Below are 25,896 nucleotides of genomic sequence, written 5' to 3'. Positions count from 1 at the left end.
AGCTTCTCTTCCTGGCTGTTGTTCCCTCTGTAGTTTTCCATTTGCATTCTTTTAAGATTTTTCATAGTTTCTGGTTCCCTGATAGTTCTCTTCTTTCCAAGTAAAATAATGCATATGCATTTATTTCCATGGATTTGATGTGAGAAGGGGGAGTCCACAGCCTGTGATTTTCCATCAACTAAATACTTTTTCAAATGTACTATGAAGCGCATGTGCATCTCTTGGTTTCTGATATTATCTCTGTTATCCTAGAAAGTTGATTGTGCAGTTACTATGACACTCAGTTCACTGATGGAGAAACTAAGAGAGTACAGTTAATTATGATAATTCCCTATATTTAACATTTGGATTTGTTTGCTTTGTGTTTTTTGTTGTGTTTGTTTGTTTTGAGATGGAGTCTCACTCTGTCATCCTGGCTGGAGTGCAGTGGTATGATCTCGGCTCACTGCAACCTCTGCCTCCTGGATTCAAGCGATTCTCCTGCCTCAGCCTTCTGAGTAGCTGGGATTACAGACATGTGCCACCACAACCGGCTAATTATTTGTATTTTTTTTGTAGAGACAGGGTTTCTGCATGTTGCTCAGGCTGGTCTCGAACTCCTGTCCTCAAGTAATCCACCTGCCTCGGCCTCTCAAAGTGCTGGGATTACAGCCGTGAGCCACTGCGCCTGGCCTGACATTTGGTATGTATCCTTCTGATTATACTTTCACTCCTGAATTCTTTTTGTTACACCTTTTAGGAAATTTGAAGGGCAGAGAATAAGTCCTCACTCTTGTGAGTTGCAAAGCCTAGATGCCTACACAGCACTCTAGAACATACAATATACCAGCTCTAGTCTGTCTTTGCACCCTTCTCATGGGCCTGGTGTCCTTGTTTTTGCCTGGATATTTCTGCCTTATTCTTTGCAATGCCCTCCAAACCTTCTCAGTTCATCTGTGCTGTGTAAAAGGCCAGGAAAATAAGCAGTCTCTGGATTTAGTGCTGGGAACTGGAGCTATAATAGCATGAATTCATGTCCCCAGTAGTCAAGGTAGGAAGAATCAGGAGCAAATCGAATCCTGCCTTTCAGAAAGTTCGAAGGAAGAAATTCAGGGAAATGAATGTTTGTTGTTAATTCCGAGGGAAAAAAATGGAGCTAGAAAATTAGAATCAGAGTCAAAGAGTAAAAATCTGGCAGAATAGAAATTATTATACCAAAGAGTAAAAAGAAGAAGAGGAGGAGAAGGAGGAGGAGAAAAACCACCTTGACAACTATCAGCAAAGAAGGATGATTTTTCTCAAATTGCGTTGAAGTTCATGGGGCTCAAACTTTTTGACTCCTGGTAGTCTGGTCTATGCAGATATGAAGATGCAAGGTTAGGGTAAGCACCCCTCATCTTTTCTCTCAAACTCTTTCTCTCCATCAGGACAAAATGAGCTATTCTGATAAATTAAGGAGAGGATGAATATGCTATCATCTTTTAGGTAATATATTTAGAGCTAATTTGGGGTTCCTGTCAACACCTTCCCTAATTCACTAATGGAATTTGGGAGGCCTTAAAAGAATGCTGGTCATTTGGCAGAGGTCATAAACAGACCATATTCTTTAGAAACTTGGAATTGTCTTATTGTGCAAGGTAAACCTTGCCAAGAACACAGCAATTATTTTCAACGACCCTAAGTCCCCTAAAATTGAGAAAAGATGAGGTGTGTTTTTGCCCACTTGATCATAAATACCTGTTTTAAAACAGGGCAGCCAATATCAGATGTAAAAATGATTAGTGGGAAGAGAAATGTTACCCCTTGTGTAGCTCTGATGCTCCTATGAGGTAAATATTGATAGGCAGAGTGTATTTTTCCCAGTTTCACTTTTCAGAGCTGTTTCATCTTAAATATTATAGACAAAAGCTTAATGAAGCTGAAGGGTCAAAGGCTGAACATAACATGCTGTGTTTACAGTATATTCTCTACTCATAGTGCCCTACTTAAAAACCTTGCCATCTTTCCTGGTGCTCTTTTTCTTTCTACTAGACCCAGCAAGAAAGTTGACAACCTAAATGCTTCCTTTTGCAACTCCCAGATCGTGATATTTCTGTGGCATACTGAGCCGCCGAGAAAGCAAATGGAAATTAAGATGACAAAAACAAACTCCAAAGTAGAAAACTCTACTCTCTGGATCCCTGCAAAATCTCCCAGCTGTGATCCAGAGAGATGCCCATTTTGCATATTTCTTCAGCAAACCCCCCAAGGTGTACCCTAGCACCACCAGCTTTAGTAATGAAATGATCCGCCTCCCCCACCCTTTTTCTTTTTCTATGAGTTCCTGAGAAGAGAGCCTGAAATGACTCCAGGGATAGAATAATGGCTCCGGAAAGAACATTTAAAGGGATTACAGTTGCTCTGAGCTTATTTAAATTTTATCTTCTTTATAATGATTTCTCTGACTACCTACCTGAGGCTGCTTTTCTAGTTCTCTGAATTGCCAACACCCTTAGAATATATTGCATATTCTGATTTTTACCTTATATTCCTAAGTACCATTTTATGGTTGCTGTCTGTTTAGAACCTTGTCTTCCCCAATGCAGCATCAGCTTTGCATGCTCAGAGATGGTTGTTCCAAGTTCTTGGAGGTACAGAGTATCTGGGACACTGGACACAGGGCAGGCAGAGACTTTGTAAGTACTGCTTCACTTGGCCTGAAAGAAATGATCTAATTATTGTCCTCAAGCCAACATGTTTTTATTTAAAGAAAATGGCGCCATTTTTAATGTCCACAGAGTAATAATTGAAAGGAGTTTGGCATAAATTTAAGCAGGAGATATTCTTTCAATCAGACCCAGAATATATGCAAAAGCCTTCTACAGCTGTGGATAGTGTGATAGATATGCATCGTTCCACGATAGGGCTGGTGACAAATGGGATATTAGCTGAAAGTGTCTGGGGTAGGTGAGGGCTGCTTTCTGACTCTGATATACACCTACATAATCACAGGGTAGTGGTAGAAGGTGGGCAATGAAATGCTTACCAGATAAATCCAGTGCAAGAAAATATGTTTATAAAGCAATATTGATAAGGTTGCTTTTACAATAAAGTGGACATACAATAAAATGTGCCCATTTGAAATGTATTCAATACATTCAATAAGATTGGGCAAATGTATACATTCATGTACCTAAGACCCCAATTAAGATACAGAATATTTTCAAAACTCCAGTAAGTTCCTATTGTTCCTTTGCCATCAGTCCCAACCCATTCCTGTCCCCAGCTCCAAGTAACAACTGATATGTTTTCTTGCAGTATAGATTAGTCTGCCTTTTCTGGAGTTTCCTATAAGTTGAATCATATAGTATTTGTTTTGGGGGTGTGTGCCAGGCTTTTTTAATTCTCCATAATGTTTCTGAGATTCATCTGTATGAAACTAGCCCCATTGTCCTATAGAATTGCTGTTTATGATTTCATTTGAATAAGCGCAGAAATTTACCTGCCCAGTTTTAAAGCTTGAGACAGTTACAATTGTCTTATCAGAGTTCCTTTCTCAAGAAACCAACCATTAGGCCTCCCAGACAGTATGGAGGAGCTGAAACTCACCAGATCACTGCATCTGGGCAATGAGATGCCACCAGACCTCTTACCCTTCGTGATGCCTAACCTACCACCTGCTTCACATTGACCAACTTCTCTTCCTTACCCCTCCCTGTTCCTGTTTTTTTACACGTGGTTACATTCTTCCCTGCTATGTAAACTTCTAATTTTAGTCAGTCAGGGAGATGGATTTGAGAGTGATCTCCATCTCCACAGCTGCAGTACCCAATTAAAGCCTTCTTCCCTGGCAATACTCATTGTCTCAGTGATTGGCTTACTGTGCGGTGAGCAGCAGGATCTACAAAGAACCCCTAGTGCTTTAGTAACACATATTGTTGTATGTTACCAGTAGCTGGTTCTTTTTTATAGGTGAGTAGTATACTATAGTATGAAAGTACTATATTTTGTCTCTCTATTCACAAATGGCGAGCATTTGAGTAGCTTAGGTTTTATCTATTAGGAATAAAGTTATAATGAACATTGTGTTCAAGTCTTTGTTTCATTTCCCTTGGATAAATACTGTACTCAGGAACGCAATTGCTGGATACGTGAAAAGTGTACTGGTAAGTTTATAAGAAACTGTCAAACTGTTCTTTAAAAGTGTTAGACCATTTTAGATCCCCATCATCAATGTAGGAGCATTCTAGTTGCTCTACATCCTTGTCAACATTTGGAATTGTCAGTCTAATTTTAGCCATTCTAGTGGATCTATAGTGGCATCTCACTGTGTTTTTAATTTTTATTTACTGGTGACTAATAATATTGAGCATCTTTCATGAGTTTGTTGGCTATTCATTTATCTTATTTTGTGAAGTATCTGTTAAAATCTTTGTTCATTTTTAAATTTGATAGTTTGTCTTGTTGTTATTACATTAAACAAGTACTTTATATATTCTGAATATAAACTTTTTGTTTGATGTAGGAACTGCAGATATCTTCTCTCAGTCTCTTCCTTGCCTTTTCATTTTTTTAGTGGTGACTTTTGTAAAGCAAATTATCAAAATTTTAATACAATGAAATTATTTATTTGCTTTTTTAAATGGTTAGTGACTTTTGTGTCCTATACTAGAAATATTTCCCTATTCCAATGTCACAAAGATATTCTCCCTCATTTTTCTTTAGATCATGGGAAATATTCAGATTCTTCCATATTTTCTTTTAGATCACCTTTTTGTAAAGGGCCAGATAATCTATTCTTTTTTCTTTTTTTTTTATTATTGTACTTTCAGTTCTGGGATACATGAGCAGAATGTACAGGTTTGTTACATAGGTATACATGTGCCATGGTGGTTTGCTGCACCCATCAACCTGTCATCTACATTGGGTATTTCTCCTAATGCTATCCCTCCCCTTGCCCCCCACCCCCTAACAGGCACCAGTGTGTGATGTTCCCCTCCCTGTGCCCATATGTTCTCATTGTTCAACTCCCACTTATGAGTGAGAACATGTGGTGTTTGGTTTTCTGTTCCTGTGTTAGTTTGCTGAGAATGATGGTTTCCAGCTCCATCCATGTCCCTGCAAAGGACATGAAATCATTCTTTTTATGGCTGCATAGTATTTCATGGTATATATGTACCATATTTTCTTAATCTAGTCTAACCTGGATGGGCACTTGGGTTGGTTCCAAGTCTTTGCTATTGTGAATAGTGCTGTAATAAACATACATGTGCATGTGTCTTTATAGAAGAATGATTTATAATCCTTTGGGTATATACCCAGTAATGGGATTGCTGGGTCAAATGGTATTTCTGGTTCTAGATCCTTGAGGAATTGCCACACTGTCTTCCATGTTGTGGGAAGTCAGGGACCCCAAACAGAGGGACCGGCTGGAGCTGCGGCAGAGGAACATAAGTTGTGAAGATTTCATGGACATTTATCACTTCCTTAATAATACTCTTTTAATTTCTTATGCCCATCTTACTTTAATCTCTTAATCCTCTTATCTTCGTAAGCTGAGGATGTACATCACCTCAGGTCCACTGCGATGACTGCGTTAACTGTACAAATTGATTGTAAAACATGTGTGTTTGAACAATATGAAATCAGTGCACCTTGAAAAAAAACAGAATAACAGTGATTTTTAGGGAACAAAGGAAGACAACCATAAGGTCTGACTGCCTGCGGGGTCGGGAAAAAAGAGCCATATTTTTCTTCTTGCAGAGAGCCTATAAACGGATGTGCAAGTAGCAGAGATATTGCTAAATTCTTTTCCTAGCCAGGAATATTAAGACCCTGGGAAAGGAATGCATTCCTGGGGGGAGATCTATAAACAACCGCTCTGGGAGTGTCTGTCTTATGTGGTTGAGATAAGGACTGAAATACGCCCTGGTCTCCTGCAATACCCTCAGGCTTATTAGGGTGGGGAAAAAACTGCCCCCTGGTAAATTTGAGGTCCAACCAGTTCTCTGCTCTCGAACCCTGTTTTCTGTTGTTTAAGATGTTTATCAAGAAAATATGTGCACAGCTGAACATAGATCCTTATCAGGAGTTTTTGATTTTGCCCTCTGCCTTGTGATCTTTGCTTTGCCCTTTGCCTTGTGATCTTTATTGGCCTCAGAAGCATGTGATCTTTGTTCTCCTTTTTGCCCTTTGAAGCATGTGATCTTTGTGACCTACTCCCTGTTCGTAAACCTCCTCCCCTTTTGAAGTCCTTAATGAAACCTGCTGGTTTTGTGACTCAAGGGGGCATCATGGTCCTGCTGCTATGTGATGTCACCCCCGGCAGCCCAGCTGTAAAATTCCTCTCTTTGTACTCTTTCTCTTTGTTTCTCAGACCAGCCGACACTTAGGGAAAATAGAAAGAACCTACATTGAAATATTGGGGGTGGGTTCCCCCGATACTTCCACAATGGTTGAACTAATTTACACCCCCACCAACAGTGTAAAAGCATACCTATTTCTCCACATCCTCTCCAGCATCTGTTGTTTGCTGACTTTTTAATGATCACCATTCTAACTGGCATGAGATGGTATCTCATTATAGTTTTGATTTGCATTTCTCTAATAACCAGTGATGATGAGCTTCTTTTCATGTTTGTTGCCCACATAAATGTCTTCTTTGGAGAAGTGTCTGTTCATATCCTTTGCCCACTTTTTGATGGGGTTGTTTGTTTCTTTCTTGTAAATTTGTTTAAGTTCCTTGTGGATTATGGATATTAGCCCTTTGTCAGATGGGTAGATTGCAAAAATTTTTACCCATTCTGTTGGTTGCCTGTTCACTCTGATGATAGTTTCTTTTGCTGTGCAGAAACGCTTTAGTTTAATTAGATCCCATTTGTCAATTTTGGCTTTTGTTGCCATTGCTTTTGGTGTTTTAGTCATGAAGTCTTTGCCCAGGCCTATGTCCTGAATGGCATTGCCTCGGTTTTCTTCTAGGGTTTTTATGGTTTTATGTCTTATATTTAAATCTTTAATCTATCTCAAGTAAATTTTTGTATAAGGTGTAAGGAGGGCTTCAGTTTTCTGCACATGGCTAGCCAGTTTTCCCAACACCATTTATTAAATAGGGAATCCTTTCCATATTGCTTGTTTTTTGTCAGGTTTGTCAACAATCAGATGGTTGTAGATGTGTGGTGTTATTTCTGAGGCCTCTGTTCTCTTCCATTGGTCTATATATCTGTTTTGGTACAAGTACCATGCTGTTTTGGTTACTGTAGCCTTGTAGTATAAAGTCAGGTAGCATGATCCCTCCAGCTTTGTTCTTTTTCCTGAGGATTGTCTTGGCTATATGGGCTCTTTTTTGGTTCCACATAAAATTTAAACTAGTTTTTTCTTATTCTGTGAAGAAAGTCAATGGTAGCTTGATGGGGATAGCACTGAATCTATAAATTACTTCGGGCAGCATAGCCATTTTCACAATATTGATTCTTCCTCTCCATGAGCATGGAATGTTTTTCCATTTGTTTGTGTCCTCTCTTATTTCCTTGAAAGTGGTTTGTAGTTCTCCTTCAAGAGGTCCTTCACATCCCTAGTAAGTTGTATTCCTAGGTATTTTATTCTCTTTGCAGCAATTGTGAATGGGGGTTTGCTTATGATTTGGTTCTCTTTGTCTATTATTGGTGTATAGGAATGCTTGTGATTTTTGCAAATTGATTTTTTATTCTGAGACTGCTGAAGTTGCTTATCAGCTTAAGGAGTTTTTGGGCTGAGATGATGGGGTTTTCTAAAGATACAATCATGTCATCTGCAAACAGAGATAATTTGACTTCCTCTCTTCCTATTTGAATATGCTTTCTTTCTTTCTCTTGCCTGATTGCCCTGGCCAGAACTTCCAGTAATGTGTTGAATAGGAGTGGTGAGAGAGGGCATCCTTGTCTTGTGACAGTTTTCAAAGGGAATGCTTCCAGCTTGCCCATTCAGTATGATATTGGCTGTAGGTTTGTCATAAATAGCTCTCATTATTTTGAGATATGTTCCATCAATACCTAGTTTATTGAGTGTTTTTAGCATGAAGGAGTGTTGAATTTTTTCGAAGGCCTTTTCTAAATCTATTGAGATAATCATGTGGTTTTTGTCATTGGTTCTGTTTATGTGATGGGTTATGTTTATTTATTGATTTGTGTATGTTGAACCACCTTGCATCCCAGGGATGAAGCCAACTTGATCACGGTGGATAAGCTTTTTAATGTGCTGCTGGATTTGGTTTGCCAGTATTTTATTGAGAATTTTCGCATCAATGTTTATCAGGGATATTGGCCTGAAATTTTCTTTTTTTATTGTGTCTTTGCCAAGTTTTGGTATCAAGATGATGCTGGTCTCATAAAATGCATTAGGGAGGAGTCCCTCTTTTTCTATTGTTTGGAACAGTTACAGAAGGAATGGTACCAGTTCCTTTTTGTACTGCTGGTAGAATTTGGCTGTGAATGCATCTGGTCCTGGGTTTTTTTTGGTTGGTAGGCTATTAATTACTGCCTTAATTTCAGAATTTGTTATTGTTCTATTCAGGGATTCGACTTCTTCCTTGTTTAGCCTTGGGAGTGGGTATGTATCCAGGAATTTATCCATTTCTTCTAGATTTTCTAGTTTATTTGTGTAGAGGTGTTTACAGTATTCTCTGATGGTAGTTTGTATTTCTGTGGGATCAGTGGTGATCTCCCCTTTATCATTTTTTATTGTGTCTATTTGATTCTTCTCTTCTTCTTTATTGGTCTGGCTAGTGGTCTACCTATTTTGTTAACTTTTTAAAAAAAAACAGCTCCTGGATTCATTGATTTTTTGAAGGGTTTTTCATGTCTCTATCTCCTTCAGTTCTACTCTGATCTTAGTTATTTCTTGTCTTCTGCTAGCTTTTTAATTTGTTTCCTCTTGCTTATCTAGTTCTTTTCATTGTGATGTTAGGGTGTCGATTTTAGACCTTTCTCGCTTTCTCCTGTGGGAATTTAGTTCTATAAGTTTCCCTCTAAACGCTGCTTTGACTGTGTCCCAGAGATTCTGGAACATAGTGTCTTTGTTCTCATTGGTGTCAAAGAGCTTATTTATTTCTGCCTTAATTTCATTAATTACCCAGTAGTCATTTAGGAGCAGGTTATTCAGTTTCCATGTAGTTGTTTAGTTTTGAGTGAGTTTCTTAATCCTGAGTTCTAATTTGATTGCACTGTGGTCTGAGAGATTATTTGTTGTAATTTTCATTCTTTTGCATTTGCTGAGGAGTGTTTTACTTCCAATTATGTGGTTGATTTTAGAATAAGTGTTATGTGGTGCTGAGAGGAATTTATATTCTGTTGATTTGGGATGGAGAGTTCTGTAGATATCTATTAGGTCCACTTGGTCCAGAGCTGAGTTCAAGTCCTGAATATCCTTGCTAATTTTCTGTCTCGTTGATCTGTCTAATATTGACAGTGGGATGTAAAGTCTCCCACTATTACTGTGTGGGAGTCTAAGTCTCTTTGTAGGCCTCTAAGAATTTACTTTATGAATCTGGGTGCTCCTGTATTGGGTGCATATAAATTTAGGATAGTTAGCTCTTCTTGTTGCATTGATCCCTTTACAATTATGTACTGCCCTTCTTTGTCTTTTTTGATCTTTGTTGGTTTAAAGTCTGTTTTATCAGAGCCTTGGGTTGCAACCCCTGCTTTTTTTCTTTTCTTTCCATTTGCTCGGTAAATCTTCCTCTATCCCTTTATTTTGAGCCTATGAGTGTCTTTGCATGTGAGATGGGTCTCCTGAATACAGCACACCAATGAGCCTTGACTTTTTATCCAATTTGCCAGTCTGTGCCATATAAGTTGGACATTTAGCCCATTTATATTTAATGTTAATATTGTGTGTGAATTTTATGATGCTAGCTCGTTATTTTGCCCATTAGTTGATGCAATTTCTTCATAATGTTGATGGTCTTTACATTTTCGTTTGTTTTTGCAGTGGCTGGTACTGGTTTTTCCTTTCCATATTTAGTGCTTCCTTCAGAAGCTCTTGTAAGGCAGGCCTGGTGGTGACAAAATGCCTTAGCATTTGCTTGTCTGCAAAGGATTTTATTTCTCCTTCACTTATGAAGCTTAGTTTGGCTGGATATGAAATTCTGGGTTAAAAATTCTTTCTTTAACAATGTTGGATATTCACCTTCACTGTCTTCTGGTTTACAGGGTTTCTGCAGAAAGATCTGCTGTTAGTCTGATGGGCTTCCCTTTGTGGGTAACCCAACCTTTCTCTCTGGCTGCCCTTAACATTTTTTCCTTCATTTCAACCTTGGTGAATCTGATGATTATGTGTCTTGGGGTTTCTCTTCTCAAGGATTATCTTTGTGGTGTTCTCTGTATTTCCTGAATTTGAATGTTGGCCTATCTTGCTAGGTTGGGGAAATTCTCCTGGATAATATCCTGAAGTGTGTTTTCCAACTTGGTTCCATTCTCCCCATCACTTTCAGGTACACCAATCAAACATAGATTTGGTCTTTTCACATAGTCCCATATTTCTTGGAGGCTTTGTTTGTTCCTTTTCATTTTTTTCCTCTAATCTTGTCTTCACACTTTATTTCATTAAGTTGATCTTCAATCTCTGATATCCTTTCTTCCACTTGATTGATTTGGCTATTGATACTTGTGTACGCTTCACAAGCTCTTGTACTGTGTTTTTCAGCTCTATCAGGTCATTTATGTTCTTTTCTAAAGTGGTTATTCTAATTAGCATTTCCTCTAACCTTTAATCAAGGTTCTTAGCTTCCTTGCATTGGGTTAGAACATGCTCCTTTAGCTTGGAGGAGTTTGTTGTTACCCACCTTCTGAAGCCTATTTCTGTTAATTCATCAAACTCTTTCTCCGTCCAGTTTTGTTCATTTGCTGGTGAGCAGTTGTGATCCTTTGGAGAAGAGACATTCTGGTTTTTGGAATTTTCAGCCTTTCTGCACTTGTTTTTCCTCATCTTCGTGGATTTATTTACCTTTGATCTTTGCTGTTGGTGACCTTTGGATGGAGTTTTTGCATGGTCGTCTTTTTGTTGATGTTGATGCTGTTGGTTTCTGTTTGTTTTTCTTCTAACAGGCCCCTCTTCTGCAGGTCTGTTGGAGTTTGCTGGGGGTCCAGTCCAGACCCTGTTCGCCTGTGTATTACCAGCAGAGGCTGCAGAACAGCAAAGATTGCTGCCTGTTCCCTCCTCTGGAAGCTTCATCCCAGAGGGGCACCCGCCAGATGCCAGCTGGAGCTCTTCTGTATGAGGTGTCTATTGACCCCTCCTGGGAGCTGTCTCCCACTCAGGAGGCATGGGGGTCAGGGACCCATTTGAGGAGGCAGTCTGTCTCTTAGCAGAGCTTGAGCGCTCTGCTGGGAGATCCACTGCTCTTTTCAGAGCCAGCAGGCAGGAACATTTAAGTCTGCTGAAGCTGTGCCCACAGCTGCCCCTTCCACCAGATGCTCTGTCGCAGGGAGATGGGAGCTATAAGCCCCTGACTGGGGCTGCTGCCTTTCTTTCAGAGATGCACTGCCCAGAGAGGAGGAATCTAGAGAGGCATTCTGGCTACAGCAGCTTTGCAGAGCTGCGGTGGGCTCTGCTGAGTTCGAACTTCCTAGTGGTTTTGATTACACTGTGAGGGGAAAACCACCTACTCAAGCCTCAGTAATGGCAGTCACCCCTCCCCCAACCAAGCTCAAGTATCCCAGGTTGACTTCAGACTGCTGTGCTGGTGGCGAGAGTTTCAAGCCAGTGGATCTTAGCTTGCTGGGATCCATGTGGGTGGGATCCACTGAGCGAGACTACTTGGCTCCCTGGCTTCAGCCTCCTTTCCAGGGGAGTGAACGGTTCTGTCTTTCTGGAGTTCCAGTCGCCACTGGGGTATTTAAAAAAACTTCTGTAGCTACCTCGGTGTCTACCCAAACGGCCGCCCAGTTTTGTGCTTGAAACCCAGGGCCCTTGTGGTATAGGCACCTGAGGGAATCTCCTGGTCTGTGGGTTGTGATGATCATGGGTAAAGCATAGTATCTGGGCTGGAGTGCACCATTCCTCAAGGCATGGTCCCTTATGGCTTCCCTTGGCTAGGGGAGGGAGTTCCCTGACCCCTTGCATTTCCCCAGTGAGGCGATGCCCCACCCTGCTTCAGCTCACCCTCCATGTGCTGCACCCACTATCTAACCAGTCCAATGAGATGAGCCGGGTACCTCAGTTGGAAATGCAGAAATCACCCACCTTCTGCATTGATCTCTCTGGGAGCTGCAGACTGGAGCCATTCCTATTTGACCATCTTGCTCAGGAATCCTTTTTTTTTTTTTGAGATGGAGTTTCACTTTTGTTCCCCAGGCTGGAGTGCAATGGTGCATTCTCGGCTCACTGCAACCTCTGCCTCCCAGGTTCAAGCGATTCTTCTTCCTCAGCCTCCTGAGTAGCTGGGATTACAGGCACCTGCCACCACACCTGGCAAATTTTTGTAGTTTTAGTAGAGACGGGGTTTTGCCATGTTGGCCAGGCTGGTCGCGAACTCCTGACCTTGTTATCCACCCACCTTGGCCCCACAAAGTGCTGGGATTACAGGCGTGAGCCACCGTGCCCAACCGATAATCAATATTTTTGACTTTATGGGACATATGGTCACTGTCATAGTATTCAACTCTGCTGTTGTAGCATAAATGCATCATTGATAATACACAAACAAATGAGCATGGCCAAATCTGGCCAGTGGACCAGTTTGCGCACCCCTGTTTTTGCCTTATAGCTAGGTCTATGAGTCACCTTCAGTTAGTTTTGAGTCTACGAGTCACCTCCCCTTGGTTTTGGGGTATGGTGTCAGTAAAGGATTGAGATTCATCTTTTCACATTTTACCATGTATAAATCCAGACTTTCCAGCAGCATTTGTTCAAAAGATTATTGTTTCCCTATTTAATGACCCTGGCATCTTTTACAAAATCAATTAACCATAAAAGGTGATTATTGGTTACTGTGGGTTTAAAGTCATTCTTGAACTCTAGAAGTGTGTGTTCTTCAACTTTGTTCTTTTTATTTTTTCAATATTCTTCTGGCTTATATAGATCCTTTGATTTTCTAACATAAATATTAGAAAGAGCTTTTTAGCTGGGGTTTTTTAATTGATTACACTGAGTCTACTAATTAAAATGGGGAGAATTGTCATCTTAAGAACATTAAATCTTCCAGTTCATGAACATGGTATATATCATTTATTTAGGTTTTGTCTACTTTCTTTTAGAATTTGGTCTGCAGGTCTTAAGCATATGTTAAATTTGTTTTCAGATATTTCATTTTGGATAGTATTACAATGGCATGTTTTTCATTTAAATTTCTAATTTTTCCATTCAATTGCTATTATATAGATATAAGTTGAATTTTTTAAATATCCAACTTGTATTCTGTGAACATGCTAAATACACCTTTTAATTCTACCATTTTTTGGTAGATTTCTTTGGCTATTTCATACACAAAATCATGTTTTATATGAATTAAAACAGTCTGCTTATTCCATTTCATCTGGTCAGGTTTGTTTTTCCTCTTGCCTTATATCACTGGCTAGAATTTTTACTATAGTAAATATTCTATAAAAGCAGTGTGAGTGGGCATTCTTATCTTGCTCCTGATCTTGGGTGGAAAGCATTTAGTTTTTCCATTAAGTATTATGTTAACTCTATATTTTTCACAGAAGATTTTTATCAGGTTTGGAAGTTGGTTTCTATTTCTAGTTTGCTGCAATGTTTTACTCTTTTTAATCATGAATTGTTGTTAAGCTTTGTTAAATGCATCTTGCACATCTATTGAGATGCTAATGTGAACTTCTTTTTTTAAAAAAAAGCTTTACTTGTGGTAAACTACTTCAGTTGATTTTCAAATGTTAAATCAGCTTACATTCCTGGCATAAATCCCACATAGTCATGGCATATTATCCTTTTAATATTGCTGGATTCTAGTTACTAATATTTCTTAAGGATTTTTGCATCTACATTTATTAGGGGTATTGATCTGTAGTTTTCATGTAATGTTGTTGTTTATTTTTGATATTAGGGTAATTCTGTGCTCATGAAATAAGCTTTGAAAAGTTTCCTCCTTTGTTTTCTGAAGAATTTCTGTAGAATTGATATTATTTCTCTCTTAAATGTTTCATCTGGGTCAGGATTTTATTTTGTGAAAAACTTTTCACTTTGATTTTAATTTACTTAATAGATATAAGGACATTCAGACTTTTCTATTTTATTAATTTTGGTAATTTGCATTGTTCAAGGAACGTTTTCATTTCATCTTGGTCAAGGGTTAGCAAACTTTTTCTATAATGGGACAGATCTTAAATATTTTAGACTTTATGGAACATCCAGTCTCTGTCGCAATTAATGAATTCTGCCACTCAAACATGAAAGCAACCATAGACAATACAGCAAGCCCTCCGTATTCATATATTCTGCATCCATGGATTCAACCAACTGTGGATGAAAAATATTTGGAAAAAAATGAAACCTGTACTGAACATGTACAGACTTTTACTCTTGTCATTATTCCCTAAACCAAACAGTATAACAACCATTTACATAGCATTTACATCGTATTAGCTACTACAAATAATCTGGAGATAATTTAAAGTACACAGGAAGATGCACATGAATTATATGCAAAATACTACATTTTATATCAGAAATTTGAGCATCTGCAGATTTTGGTATTTGTGGGAGGTCCTGGAACCAATTCCCCACAAATACTGAAGGATGATTGTGCATAAACAAATCATTATGGCTGTGTTCCAACAAAACTTTTTAACTAAAACAGGTGGCAGGCCAGATTTGACCTACTGCCATAGTTTTCCTGCCCTGGTCAAATTTTTGACAAGAGCTGTTTGTAGTATTTCTTAGTTATTATTTTAATGCCCATAATATCTAGGGTGATATCCCCTTTTTCACTAATAATAATGATAATTTTCCTTTTGTCTTGATGAGTCAATACGGTGATTTTTTTTTCTAAGAACTATCTTTGGGTCTTATTTATTTTCTCTATTTTTGTTTTTGTTTTATATTTCATTGACATCTGCTCTTATCTTTAACATTTTATTCTTCATTTGCTCTGCATTTAATTTCCTCTTCTTCTTCCAGCATGTTAAGATGGAAGCTTTAATAATAAAGAACCATTGTTATATTTTTTTTTTGACAGGGTCTGACTCTGTCACCCAAGCTGGAATGCAGTGGTGCGATCTTGCCTCACCTGCAACCTCCATCTCCTGGGCTCAAGCCATCCTCTCACCACAGCCTCCCAAGTAGCTGGGACTACAGGGGCGCACCACCACGACCAGCTAATTTTTGTATTTGTAGCAGAGATAGAGTTTCACAACACTGCCCAGGCTGGTCTTGAACTCCTGAGCTCAAGCAATCTGCCTGCCTTGGCCTCCCAAAGTGCTGGGATTACAGGCATAAGCCAGTGTGCCTGGCACCTCCTACCCTTTTTTTTTAATACCAGCATTTAAAGCTTTAAATCTTCTTCTAAATGTGGATTTAGTTGCATTTCACAATTATCTTATATTGTGTTTTTATTTTACGCTAAATTAAAAATATTTTCTATCTTTCTTTGTAATTTCTTCAACTCATGAATTATTTAGAATTATTACTTAATTTCTAAGTATTTGGAAAATTTTTAAGATTAAAAAAATAGTTTCTAATTTAATTCCAATGAGGTCAAGAACATTCTCTGTACTGTTTCAATTCTTTGAAATTTGACACATTTTATGGCCCAGACTTTAGCCAATCATGGTACATGTTCCACATATACTTGAAAAAAAAATGTATATTCTGCTGCCAGTGGGTGAAATGTGCTATATACATCATCTAGGTCAAGTTGGTTGGCAATGTTGTTCAAATCTTCTATACCCTAACTTATTTTTTCTACTTGTTCTTGTACTTGTTATTATTATTATTTATTATTATTATTATTTGAGACAGTCTCACTGTGTTGCCCAGGCTAGAGTGTGGCACGATCTTGGCTCACTGCTACCTCTGCCTCCCAGGTTCAAGCAATCCTCCTGCCTCAGCCTCGTTAGTTGCTAGGATTACAGGTGCCCACCGCAATGCCCACATGATTTTCGTATTTTTAGTAGAGATGGGATTTCATCATGTTGGCCAGGCTGGTCTCGAACTCATTACCTCAAGTGGTCTGCCCGCCTCAGCCTCCCAAAGTGCTGGGATTATAGGCATGAGCCACTGTGCCTGGCATTCTTGTACTTTTAATAGCAAAAACTGCAATTACTTCTGCACCGGCCTAATATAAAGCAAGAACAGTAAAATCTTCAACCATACTTCTCAATTTGTTTTTCTCTTCAGTTCTGTTAGAATTTGCTTTGTCTGTTTCAAAGCTCTGTCATACACAATAAAGAAGGTTATCTTTAAAAAACTTTTTATCATTATGCAATGTTACTGTTTATAACTGACAATATTCTTTGCTTTGAAGTTCATTTTGTCTAATATTAATGTATCTACTCCAGCTTTCTTTTGATTATTGTTTATATAGGCTACTGTTTTGTATGATTTCACACTTACCCACTTTAAAGTGAGTTTCTTGTAGACAGATTATACTTGTGTTTTGCTTTTTAATCCAGGCCAACAATCTCTGCCCTTTAATTCAAACTTGTAATACCATTTACCATTAAACCATTCACAATTAATGTAATTTAATGTAAACATAACTCTAGCCAGGTTGAAATCTACCATATTGCTACATAGTTTCTATTTATTATATTTGTTTTATTGTCCTTTTTCCTCTCTTCCTGCCCTTTTCAAAAAAAATTCATTACATCTCTACTATTGGCTTTTTAGCAATATTTCATTTCATTTTTGTAATTCTTCTATATAACTGTATTCTCAGTCTACCTTGTGATAATATATCAGTTCACCTATTATCTAAGAAACTTACAGCAGTGTTCTTCTATTTCCTACTTCCCTCCCTATGCTATTATTTCCTTACATTTTACTTCGATATATTTTATAAACCCTGTAATACATTGTAGCTTTTTAAAATTATTTTTAACTGATCAATCATCTTTTTGAATGACAGATCAGCTTTGCATTCCTAGAATAAAATTCACCTGGTTGTAATATACTATGCTTTTCATATTATGTTACATTTAACTTTCTAAAATGATTAATATATCACTAGAAATTATCTTAAGTACAATAGCATAATCACAGTGTAATGACAGAGAATATCTAGGGGACATGGATGAGATTAGTTGATCAGGATATTGCACTCAGAGAAGATAACATATAAGCTGCAACCTACAAGATAAGAATGAAGCCATTACAAACAAATTTGTTCCAACTCTATCATTCAGTAATTCTGTGAACACTAGTAGAATGAGAAAACAGTCTAATTGAAATTTTAGAAATTTTAGGCCAAAATTTTTATTTTATAGGTGAGGATATAAAGCCCAGAGGGCGTGAAGGAGTAATGTGATTTACCTTAAGTTTCTCAGTGACCTATCTGCGGATCTGGGACCAGTCTGCTTCTCGTAACTATAGGCCAAGTGGTAGATCCAATACACATGTGCTCATATCACAAAAGTTGGTTTCAACTTACAGTGTCTGTGGTTGTAAGAAGGATATTGCACTAACACTTGGAATGGTCCAGGCTAGTTTGCCTCTAGACTCCAGAGATGACTTTGGCATTGAGTGGAGTTTTAAAAATGTTAAAACTAGCAGCCAGGTGCAGTGGCTCACACCTGTAATCCCAGCAATTTGGGAGGCAGAGGCAGGCGGATCACTTAAGGTCAGGAGTTCAAGACCAGCCTCGCCAATATGGTGAAACCCCATCTCTACCAAAAATACAAAAATTAGCTGAGTGTGGTGGCTTGCGCCTGTAGTCTCAGCTACCTGGAAGGCTGAGGCAGGAGAAGCACTTGAACCTGGGAGGTGGAGGGTTGCCGTGAATTGAGATTGCACCACTGCACTACAGCCTGGGGGACGGAGCGAGACTCTGTCTCAAAAAAAAAAAAAAGAAAAGAAATAGTGAGTTTGCAAAGCCTCTGAGTCTACAAAAAGGTGCAATTCCTACCGTCTCAACACTTGCTGAAAGCTGTGTCACAAATTTGGCCCTTATGCCAGCTTACCATCCCCTTCCTCATATTCCTTATAGAGAAGTTGCCACATTCTACCATCTTATCACCAGGGACCCTTTGTTTCTCCTTGCTTGACCTTGAACCAGTCTTTTCTCTCAGAATAACCCTACCAGATTAGAATTTTCAAAGGCAATTATCAAAAGGAAATTTAAAAGGAAGTTCAAAACCTTGAAAGCAAATGTTCTCCGGGTGAGAAAGATCCTTCCCTAAACTGGCCTCAAGATTCCTTCTTTAGGTCTTACCAACCTCTCCCACCCTTGTGAGAAACTCTACAAGTCCCACCCTCTTCTGATCCCTGGCTTATTCTCCCTTCCCTATTGGTCGCTGGCCTGCACGTGGTGAATGTAGGTTTCACTATGCCTGATTTCATTATTTCATAGGTTTCCCTATGCCTGATTTTAGTGCTACATTAGCATCAGCTCTTGGTGTCTGTAATTTGGTCAAAAAGATGCCAGCTAGAGATATACCTTAAGAAACCCAGATGGCTGGCCATCTGCCCCCACTCAAACATTGATTCATAGGCTCTTTCCTCTGCCTTCCTTCTTCCTTTTATTTTAGAGATGAGGTCTCAGTCTGTTGCCCAGGCTGGAGTACAGTGGTGCAATCATAGCTCACTGCAACCTCCAACACCTGAGCTCATGTGATCCTCCTGCCTGAGCTTCCAGAGTAGCTGGGACTACAGCTGTAAGCCACTACACTTGCCTGACTTTTAACATTTTTGTAGAGACGGGGTCTTGTTGTGTTGCCCAGGCTGGTCTCAAACTCTTGGCCTCGAGCCATCCTCCTGCCTCTGCCTCCCAAAGTGATGAGATTACAGACATGACCCACCATGCCTGGCTTGCCTAAGGTTTTCACTTGCTCAGACAATTAAGAAGATATTTGTTAAAGAAGTCTGCAGTGTCTAGATTCAATTAAGAAGATATTTATTAAAGAGGTCTGCAGTGTCTAGATTCAAGTTGTTGTTTTCTAAACAGTGTCTACTGAAATGAGTAGTTGTACTTGCTTGGATCTGATTGCACCACACATCTTCCATTCTATTCATTCAGGGGTGGATCGTGTGTTTATTAATGGAAGCACACCCCCTGCAGTGTGTTCATTTCATTAGTCCCATCTGAGAGTAAAGGTAACTGACAGTTTAAGTGGAAGGACATCACAGAAATCCCTGCTACTCGCACTACACCTTACCCTCTCACTGGCATGACCTTATTTGGTTTTCACAGAGACCCCGCTTGCTACGTGAGTTACCTGCTATTCCCTCTTTCTCAGCAGATTAGGAGACAGGGAAGGGTTCTGGGCTAAACAATTCACCCAAGGTCCCATGGAAGGTCAGTCATAGAACAGAAACCCAAATGCTGGCCTCTCGCCTCCTGGCTCAGCCCTCTCTCCACCCCCACATGCTCTTAAACTACAGTGAGTCAGTGGGACGGGAACAGAGTTTGGACTGAAGACAAGGAGGCGCTGACATCAGTGGAATGAAAAGAAGCCAAATTAAAGACACTTTCTAATTGCCCAGAAGGGGACGAGGACAATCCTGAAGCCCTTCCTGACTGAAGGCACGTCTCTCGCTGCAGAGGCACAGCTCCCAGCTCTGGCTGCAGAAGCCCAGATGGAGCAGGGCCTAGAGCCTCAGCCTCAGGCTCGCCATTCACCAGAAGCCTAGGAGCTTCTCCTGCAGTAAAGTTGCTGTCTGTGACTGCACACCCTCCCTCCTGCTTTTCTCCTTCCTGCCTATTGAGTACACCTAGTGGAGCCCATCATGAGAAGGACTCACTAGAATGCAAAACGGCTTTGGATGAGTTGTTCCTTTTGGGAAAGGAATGCCTCTCTTGTTGCCTTTGTCCTGGGCTAGGTTTTTATGCAGTGGTTGGCATCATTTGCTCAAAAGAAGAGAAGAGAAGAAACAGCTGGATATTTCTTTTTTGTTGCTTTTGGTGGGTTTTTTGTTTGTTTGTTAATGCATTTTTCAATCATTTACAGAAAACTATTCCTCTAGAGAGGGAGAAGGGTGATTATTAGCACGAAAAAAGAGGTAATAGAGGAACAAGTCCAAACATGTCCTTCAGGAACGTGGCTCAGTATTTCCCCTTATTTGCATGAGTGAAAAGAGAATCCCGAGGATGGTTTTGAGGTCAGCAGGTGATCGCCCCCTTCTCCCCTGATTTGAATGAGATTTTTGAAGTTCCACTTGTTTTTGGATCCCAGCAAAATGAACATTGACATTTAAAATGAACACGAAAGGAATAACATTTTGGGAGAGGCTTGGTTGATATTACAGTTTTAGGAATTAAGATACAAACAGCAAGAGGGTCCCGAAAGTAATAATAATATCTGTAAGGATAATGATTGTTAAAGTAGCCACTATGTACTAGGTTCTGCCATGTTGAAATATACGTATATGTTTATTGTTCACTACTCCTATTAAGACACAAATTGTAGACGTGAGTATTCCCCTTTCACAGATTAAAACAAAACCCCAAGACAATTTTTCAAGCTCAGCACAGCAAAATGACTTACCCATGCCCAAAGCAGAGGAACTGTAGCTTGGGATTAAATCCATCTAGCTTGCCAAACCATAGTCTTTGGCAAATGTTTACATCCTTATTGCTGTGATGAAGTTGCTTATACCTCTAGTATTATAAGATCAGGGGAGTGGTGGCCTGGACTGAAGCTCAGGTGGCTATTGCATTTCTAATGAGGTCTCCGTATATTTCAAACTTTGAGAGTTCAAAAACCCAGCTTCATCCATTCACCCAAGGGTGACAAAGTACTGGCAAGTTGATTTGCAAGAGCCAGATTTATAAAAGCTTTTTTTTCATGCCAGGATGCTGACTGCTTAGTTTTAGCAAGGTGACTTTCCCTTTCTGATCGTATTTAGATCAATTCCTTAGAAAGACTAACCTAGCTGTTGGAGGTAGGTAGATTGGAACAAGTAGGAGGGAAAGGTGCAGAGAGCAGTTTGGAATAAAAGTAATGAGTACAAGAATTAAGATAATGGAGTTGGAAGTAGGAAAGACGTAGTGATATGAGACAGACCCTGCGGGCAAATAATCCACCTGACTCAGCAGCGGTCTGACCTCAGGGAGAGAAAGAAAGAGGAATCAAAAAGTTGAGATTTCCAGTTTGGTGATGAAGAGATGGGCGACTTCATTTTAAGGAAGTAACTACAACACAAGGTGAGTTGAGATTTGAGCATAGGGACTTTAAATTTCAAGTCCAAAAGCAGCTATTAATTTAGCACCCAAAGTTGTAGGACTGACTAGGATAAAAGTATATTTGGGGGATTTTCAAGGACCATTGCAAATACACAGGGCATCTAGGTTGAAATTTATTGAGGGCAGGAATGATGACTCTTAGTTATTTGTATCACCTATGACATATCTCCCTCTTACTATCCAGCCCCAGTGCCAACCCCATTCTCTGCATCTCAGATTCCTCGGTAACTTCATGTCATGGAATTCTAACAAGTTTTGGCTGATTGATATAGCAAAACGTAAGTACTGGGGGCCTTTTCTTCGCAGCTCTAGAGAAGCATTACTTGTCACATTTAGGAATGTTGTCTTTCTTTTTGGGAGGATGTTTCCCTACTCAGTTTAGATACTGGGTGTAACTGTGGGGCTCACCCATAGGTTTTTCCTTACCCCTGTGTGACCAAGAAAAGAAAACCTAGAAGAGGAAGATGCAGCCAGCTGATGTATTTGTTTGATATTCCAAGGGATATAAATTTAGGCACAGCTGGGAGGAGAAAAGAGTTTCTGTATACCGTGGGAAGGGGCGCTGACTTCATTCCCACACTGGAGCTTCCAGACAACCTGGAAGTGTCCATAGTTCAGGCATCTTGCCATAGATAGCGTGACTCAGGTTCCCTGAGGCTCACAAGCCTTGTTTGGCCCATTATCCTTGCCAATCCACTTGAGATTCCTAAGAGTAAAATCTCACTACAGTGGGAAACAATCAGAACCCAGTAGGTATTTCTAACTAGATGAAAACCAAGAAATCTTCATTCTTATGGTTGTAATTTTTAAAGAAGAACTTCACTTAATCAAAAATCCTCCCTGGACCTCCAAGCCTATTCTTCTTCCTTGTAAAAGATTATGGTAATAATTAACAATAATGTCATTATCATATCTTACATATAATAGTTATCTAAGAACAGCAACATTTCACATTTATGATTGTGTATTAAATGCCAGGCAGCACCTTACACTCATCACATTTAACTTTCACAACACTTTTCCATAATTATTTTAATTTGGTATTTTTTATCCCCATTTTGTTTGTTGTTTCATAATCCTGGACTCTCAGAAGAGAATATTTGGAGGTCATCCAGGCTAGACTCAGTCATGAAGTTGGCTGGCAATGTTATTGAAGAATAAGCCTGTCTGATTTCCACTTTTTCTAGCCTCCTAAACACTGACCTATCAGTACTATCTTGGATTCTTTATGTCGTGGAGTGTCTGCCACAATTTTTACTTCCTCAACTGCTAAACAACACCTCATCCTGCATCCCAGAGTCCACACAAGACTCTGAGAGCCCTTTTTGCCCATGCAGGAAGCATTAAACCCATTTATCCCATCTCTTATCCAGTGTGTACCAGGAACCATTTCTTTACTCTAATGTTTCTCAAGGAGCCAATGATTCCCCAAGATTGTTTTGAATTAAAAGCAACCTTGCATACACATATTTGCTCCCTCTTTTTCTCTACAACCCATGACAACATCAAAAGTTCAGAAAAAGTGTATCTCTTACTCCATTAATCTCTACCCAAAAAGAGCCAGTAGTAATCTAGCCACTCGACAAATAGCAAATGATGGCATTGAAACGTATACCTGCCACATAAAAGTAAAGCACTTGAAATCTACATTCAGAATCTCTTTCAAATTTTTGAGTAGGCCATTAACATAAGAAAAAAAGAATCTGAAAATTTACATCACAAATGTGTGCTTAGAACAGATCTATGAATTTCATAACACACATGGAGTTGGCAGTTCTAGATTATGAATTTATGTGTGATCCAGGTGCCCTTCTACCTACAAACTCTTTGTCCATTGGCATCTGGGTCTTAGCTTATGTAACATGAAGAGGTAACCTATGAAAATTGACTAATTGTCAGGTGACATTGTCAGCTGGCGTGTCAGGTGGCCTCCTACCTCCACAGTGGGTGCCATTAAGGAAATGCTCAAGATGGGACTCAATGAACAACCTACGTGAGCAGGAGCCATGTGCCTTCCCTTGCAAGTCAACACACAAAGAGGCTGTCGTGTCATGCTTCTGCTCCTCTCCTGAATCAAGAATGGCCATAACTCACACTGTCAGTGAATTTTCATTTCTTGAGCACTAAATTCAAAGAATCTGATAGGCACTTCTTTCACCTCCCAAATTTCCTGCAATATTGGTCTGTTGAACGGAAATGTTCTATCTAATATTCAGTTCTTTGTCTTCCTGAGTGCTGAAACCTAGGGGAGAGGTAACTAAAGAATGCTGTGACTAATTTTATGTTGGTTTCTGGTGTATTTTAACTGAAGAAATATGAAGTCTTATTATAGATGGCATATTCTCTGCTCAGAAATCACAAAGGAATACACTAATATGCAAATCACAATGCCTAACTTTTGTGTCAAAAGATCTGCAACCTGCAAGATGAGAAATGGCCAAGGGCCCAAGACTGATTCTCCAAAAGGCATTAAGTCTTACTTTCCCAAGGACACAAAGGTTGAGAGTCACGTTAAGAGTGTCCAGCTTCCCGGAAAAACTAGTCCCCATATTGAAACAAGATCCACTCGCTCTTAGGCTATTTACATCTGAGGTTTATTTTTTCAAGAAACCCAGATTAAATCACTTTTAAGGGCATTATTCAAATATTTTTCAATCTATCGTAGTTTCCGTGTTTTTAATCTCTACTTTGCCAATTTTTCCACTGCAGAACAAAGACAGGCTTGAAAAAAGACAGATGGGGCAAATGTGGAAGGTGGCGGCCACTTTAAATGACAGCTCCGCAACGGACAAAAACGGGCTCTCCTCATTATGTTCATGGAACACCAAATATGAAGAAATCAAGCTGCTTTAGGACTGAGACCCTTATGGCAGCTCATATTGCATTGGGAAAAAATGTTAACATTAATAAGTTACATAAGAAAAGTGTCCAAGATCAACACATTCAAGGCCATTATAAATACTAGCATATACATTCAGAAATGCAATTACACCATCAGCATGAACACGCAGGAAAAGAAAATTCCAATTTGCATGGCTGTGAGGTTTCTTCTGGTTGCCAGCAATTTCCAGAGTGTACTGAAATTTTCAAATTAACTGAGGACATTTTAGTCAATTTTATCTCTCAATGCTTTTGTGTCACTTTTTCTTCAAGGTCTGTGCATTTTGCTGATTGAAATGCTCAAACATTTATTCATTTATTCATCTCAAAGGCACAGATCATCATTATGACTTTTTTTTTGAAAAAATAGTGTCAGAACTTTCTAATGTTCTTTTCTGTCTCTTTTCTCCAAATACTTTCCCTCTTCATAACCTCTTTCTCCCCAGAGGACTTTCTATTGCTTCTATAGGGAATTTTTTCAACTTCTGGTCTTTAAAAAGAATTCCTCTTTAATCCTAAAGCATTCTATGGAGAAATCAGTTTCCAGAAGTTAGAATAAAATTCCATGTGCATGCCTGGGTCTGGGACAGGGTGCGGGAAAAGAAGAAATGTTGGTATGTAATCTTAAAATTCAAATGCTGTTCGGTAGTGGCATACCATCTGAACTAGCTGCAAATGGTAAATAAACCCAGCTTGTAACTTAATGATCCTTGTGTTTGTGTGTCTGTGAATACATTAAGAACTCTCAAAGAAAAAATTGTGGAATCATAAATAAAAGACAGCAGTGAATCACAGGCAGTCACACAGAAACAAGACACCATCCTCCCATATGCCTGTGTGGATATTGATGTGGGTTCCTCACCCTTTTGGTTTGCTGTGGCAGCATGAGACCCACTCTAGATGCTGTGGCACAGGGAGAGGTTTGATGGTCTTCATTACATATTGTCTGCCCTGCAAAAATCATCTGCTTTGCTAGGAATTGATTTCAAAACCAGATTCATGCAGTGCCTGTTATACCACGGTAAACAAATAAATTAGCTGCTGCGATATGGAAATTTACATGATTCAGTGTACTTAAAAACTGTTAACTGTGAACTTATTAATTGAAAGCCACAGGACAATAATCAGCATGTCCTTCAGTAGAAGAACGAATCTCTTGTTAAAGCGAATTTGTAAGGCAATAAAGATGTATTTTTTCAAATAAATGTATGCCTCAAGCCATTTGATGTGATATTTTTAACTTCAACTTTCGGTGGCTCGTGCTTTGTTTGTGGACTACATATTGATTTGTTTCCTGAAAACGTGTAGTGTAACTCTACATTCCCACATGGGTTTTTTTCCACCGCACCATGCAGGTTATATTCATTCCAGTCAATCTTGTTTTTCTGCCTCCTGTCTAGAGAACTTTAATTAAAATGGTCTGCTAACGCTTGAATCTCTTAAAGAGAGCACTTGGAATCCTAAACTGCATTTCCATCACAGAACTTCCAGGGAACATACGCCTTCCCCTTCAAACATATGTTCCGAGGGGAATGTTTGTCTAGAAGCTACTAGGTTGCAGCGAGGACTGAAACATAAACTCCAAGAGGAAAATGACAATGATTTTTACATCCAGGCAATGAACCAGGCACATTTCTGAAGTTTGGCCAGTTAGAGCTGGCCAATCCATAATCCATTATCTCCCGTTTGATCTCAGAGAAGAGTTCAGTATGCAGTGAGGCTGTCTGTTC

The 25,896-nt window shown here is 39.3% G+C and overlaps 1 long non-coding RNA gene across 1 annotated transcript; it reads left to right on the top strand.

Moving 5' to 3' along the window:
* The first annotated feature begins 273 nt into the window (after nt 1–273).
* On the top strand, nt 274–25,275 carry LOC129524992 (uncharacterized). Its single transcript, XR_008669015.2, has 3 exons — nt 274–682; nt 21,471–21,564; nt 23,996–25,275. It is a non-coding gene; the product is annotated as an uncharacterized lncRNA (long non-coding RNA).
* Nucleotides 25,276–25,896: the final 621 nt, after the last annotated feature.

Source organism: Gorilla gorilla, chromosome 8 (genome assembly GCF_029281585.2).
Source record: "Gorilla gorilla gorilla isolate KB3781 chromosome 8, NHGRI_mGorGor1-v2.1_pri, whole genome shotgun sequence".
Taxonomy (NCBI): domain Eukaryota; kingdom Metazoa; phylum Chordata; class Mammalia; order Primates; family Hominidae; genus Gorilla; species Gorilla gorilla.
Note: the sequence above shows the minus strand (reverse complement) of the source record. Positions and strands in the feature narration are given on the sequence as shown.